Source organism: Emiliania huxleyi (genome assembly GCF_000372725.1).
Source record: "Emiliania huxleyi CCMP1516 unplaced genomic scaffold EMIHUscaffold_74, whole genome shotgun sequence".
Classification (NCBI taxonomy): domain Eukaryota; phylum Haptophyta; order Isochrysidales; family Noelaerhabdaceae; genus Emiliania; species Emiliania huxleyi.
The window spans coordinates 173,541-177,826 of NW_005196456.1; positions in this window are offsets into that span (position 1 = coordinate 173,541).

Here is a 4,286-nt window from a genome sequence, read left to right on the forward strand (position 1 = left end):
GCTGCCGCCAGAGCCTTCGCCGCCGCCGCCTCCTCCTGGAGGTGTGGCCCCGCCGCCGGACTTGCAACAGCTGCGCTACGTCGAGTGCGGGCGCGCCTGGCGCAGAGAGTGCAGCCCATAGCAGACCCGTATCTCTCTAAATCTCCCCGTATCTCGGAGCCTAGATGCGGAGGGTGCAGGTCCGTACCTGCGATGTTTACTTGCGTGTGCTCGTGACGCAGGCGTCCCGGCTACTGCGCAAAGGCGCGGCCGCACTGGGCGCTGCCAAGCGAGAGGCAGCCACACCCGAGATGATCCGAGAGCACACGAGATGGCCCGAGCTTACCCGAGATTCTCCGAGATTAGGCACTCGGTGCGGTGCTGCTCCGCTGTCAGCGTGCCCGGCTGGCAGCGCCACCCGGGCTGCGCGGTCTGGGCGGAGTCGGACGGCACTCGCATGGGCGGTTGCCACGTTTACCGCAGCTTCTTCCAGGCGGCGGCGATCTGCGCGGCCGCCGGAGGCGAGATGACTCGAGATCAGCCGAGATGACTCGAGATCAGCCGAGATGATTCGATATCAGCCGAGATCGCCCGAGATTGTTTCGTGACACAGAGCGAAGCCACTCTCACAGCGTATGTTTATGGGTCTCTTCCCGCAGGCCGGCTCTGCTCGTCGCGCGAGCTGCTCGACGGCTGCGCGAGCCTCACCGGCTGCAACCACGACAACGACCTGATCTGGTCCTCCACCGCAAGAGAACCGGACAGACGCCTCCCGCCGCCGCCGCCGCCGCCCGCGCGGGCGCCACCGCCCACGCCGCCGCCGCCGCCGCCGCCGCCGCCGCGTGCTCTCTCCGAGCCCTCCTGGCGCGCCGGACCGGGCGTCGACGTTGTGTCTAATGTGTCGGGGCGCCGCCGCTCGCCGCCACCGCCGCCGCCGCCCGCGCAGCCGCTGGCGCCAAGATTCTTTGACATGGTGTCGCGGTCGTGGGTCTCTGCTGACTGGGTGTCGCCTCGCTGCGACGACGACCCCGCCTACTTTGACCTGTACGCGTGTCGGGAGTGGAGAGGCCACCGCTGCCGCCTCGGCGCCGCCCAGCCTAGATGCGCAAGAGCAGCAGCAGCGCAGCCTCAGTTCTCAGATCGGACAGGAGATGGCGGCACACTGGAGCGACTCACTGACCAGAGACGCACGAGACTCGACTGGTTGAGAGACCGCACACGTGTCACAGGGCTCAGCGGTGGGGACAGACAGAGATCCGACGAGCGGTGCGAGATGCACCGAGATCGACACCGAGATTCGCCGAGATCCCACCCGGGGTGCACCTCGAGGGTAGGTGGTTACGGACTCCACTCGACGGCCCGCGTCGCGCGCCTCGTGCGCGCGTGCCCCGTCTCGTGCGCAGACGGCGCCGTCGCGGCGCGCTGCGCCAAGCCGCCGCCACCGCCGAGTGCTGGCGCCGTCGCGGCCGCGGCGGCGCCCCCCCCGGCAGAGTGCGACAGCTCGCTGTGCGAGTCATCCGGAAGCGACTGCTGTGCTCCGCTGGAAGCGCGCGAGGCGGCGCGCTGCGCGGGCGGGTTCGTGCCGGTCCGCCTTGTGGGCGCGGCCGCCACTTGCTACGGGTGGAGGGGAGGCAAGTACACTTGCTGCCCTCCCTCCATCGCCTCGGGCATCCTCGATGCGGGGGCGGCTCTGATCGCGCCGGCGATCACGGCGCCGACGGCGGGGGCGGCCTCGTTTGCGGCGGCGACGGTGGCCGTGCGCGCGCCCCCGCCGCCCCCACCGCACCCGCCGCTGCCGCTGCCGTACATGCCGCCCCCGCCCCTCACGGGCCTTCGATACACCGCCGAGTGTCGCCCGTGCTATTGCGGTCAGTGCAGCGAGCCCTGCTATTACGACCCGACTTGTGCAGACGGCACGGGCGCGGCCGGCTGCCAAGCGGGCGGCAAGCCGAGCTGCCGCTTCTGCGGCTTTGGAGCGTTCGCGTCGATACCCTGCCCGCCGAGTTGAGGTAAGGTAAGGTAAGGAAAATTTACTCCACACACACAAAGTGGTGGGGCAAGGGGGGGCGACCCTCGCATCTCCACGCCCGGACACGGGCAGGAGCCCCAAGGCATTCAAAGTGCAAGAGCACCGGCCCGGTGCCGTGGGTGATGGGTTGAGCAACCCCTGCAATCCACTCCACTCCTCCCTCCCTCCAAGACACAACTCCCGCACACAACCCCCACAGCGTGGACGACTACATGTTCAGAAACACCAAGCAGCGAGGCGAGGGTGAAGGGGTAAGGGGCTGTGTGGGGCAGAATCTTCATCCGGCTTACTCTTTACGATCACACAGTTCACAGACTACGGCTTTACGTACAGTACTGCCGAGTTCAATATGCAATATCGAACAGAGTCACGAGAGTCAGTAGACAGTACACAGTAGTGGAGTAGACAGTAGTGGGGTAGAGAGAAACAAGTTGCTCTCTTTCAGTCTGCCGTTCGCACGCGTGTCTCGTGGGCGACTATTAGACAACAAGAGGGAAGAGGAGAAGGTGGACACACCGCCCGGCCGCTACGTCGTGGCTGGTGGTGGTGATGGTCTAATGGTACGATCTGCGATCACCTCCACTGAGAGCCACACCATCGCCCGCTGCCACCAGAAGCGCTGCGACGGCGTGACACCGGCTGTGGATGCCGCTGCTGGTCCCACCGCCGCCGCCGCCGGGGCTGGCGAGTCGGGCGAGGAAGAAGCGACCGCTGGCTCTGTCTCACACGTCCGGCTCGGCCTGCTCCGCCACCTCCTCCCCCGGCTGCCGTCGGTCCCAAGCGGGCTCTGGACGGCGGCGTGCTCCCGGAGGCAGTGGGCGCACTCCTCGTGCCCCGCCGCCTCGGCCCACTCCAGCGCTCTGCGCTGATTAGCGTCCTGTAGGGACGCGTCTGCGCTGTGCTCGAGCAGCAGCCGCACGACACCGGGATGATTGCGGTACGCGGCGGCCATCAGAGCCGTGCCGCCCTTCTCGTCCTGTTTGTTGGGCTGCGCGCCGCGCCGCAGCAGCATGCTCACCACCCGCTCGTGTCCATGAATAGACGCGATCATCAACAGAGTCACGCCGCGCAGGGGACTCGGCCACCCAACCTGGACCGTCGCGTTGACCCGCCCTCCGCCGTCGAGCCAGTCCTGCAGCGCGTCGCCGTCGCCGTCCTGAGCCGCCTCGCGCACGGCAGACGGCATACCCTCGAGCGCCGCCAGTCGTCGCGCGAGCGCCTCCTCCCGAGCTCTAGACTCCACCAGTTCGCACTCGAGCGCCGCCACTCGCGCCTGAAGCCCGAGCACGCCCTCGGCGGGACGGAGGCGGCGGCGTAGCTGATCTAGCTGAGGCTCGACAGGCTGCTTGCTCCTCCGTCGAGAGCCAGCTGCGCTGGTCGCCTCGGCGGAATGGGCTGAAGGGGAGAAGGACAGACCGACCGACTCGGAGGAGAGAGGGTGCTCGTGACGCAGCTCGTGCGGCAAGGGGCACATGCTATCTGTTGAGGACGAGCTACTCAGCTCGACGGATGGAGGGCCCTTGTCTTGCATTATGTCTTGCATTATGTGGCAGACCAGGGGGCCGTCGGGTTTTTCGAGTTGTGGCCGCCGGCGAGTTTTTCCCGGGAATCACAAGCCGGCTTACAGCTGGGGACGGCCGGCTTACAGCTGGCGCACCGCGTCCGCCCCGGGCCGCCCCGGGCCCCCTGCGGCGCGCGGGATGGCGGCAATCGGCGCGCTGATCGCCTGCGCGGCGGCGGCGACGGGCCTCGCACCGTCGCTGCACCTCGCGAGCCTGGGGATGCCGCGCGCCGCGACCTCGGGAGTGCCGCCAGCGGCGTCCCGCCTGCCCGGCGGCAGCAGCTCCCTTGAGGAGACATAAGCGTGGACATAAGCGTGGGCGCGTCGCCGAGCTCAGAACGATGCTGCGTGGGCTTGGCCTGGACGAGCAGGGCCGAAAGCCTGAGCTGGTTTGTCGGTATGCGGAGTCGCAATGCGTTGAAGATGAGGACGAGGAGAAGGGGACGAGGAGGAGGAAGAGGACGACGAGGAAGAGGACGATGATGAGGAAGAAGGCGACGAGGAGGAAGGCGCCGAGGAGGAGGAGGGCGAGGGCCAATGCGAGGAGGTGGAGGGCGAGGAGGATGGTTCGTGTCCTCGGGCGCTCAAGGACGTGTACGTGTGTGTGTTGCCTCAATGATCTTATAATGCGCGCGCGGCGCCGACCCCGCCGAAATACAAACACACCAACACGCGAGATGCGTCGGCAGCGACGCGCACAAGCTCTTACGGAGCACC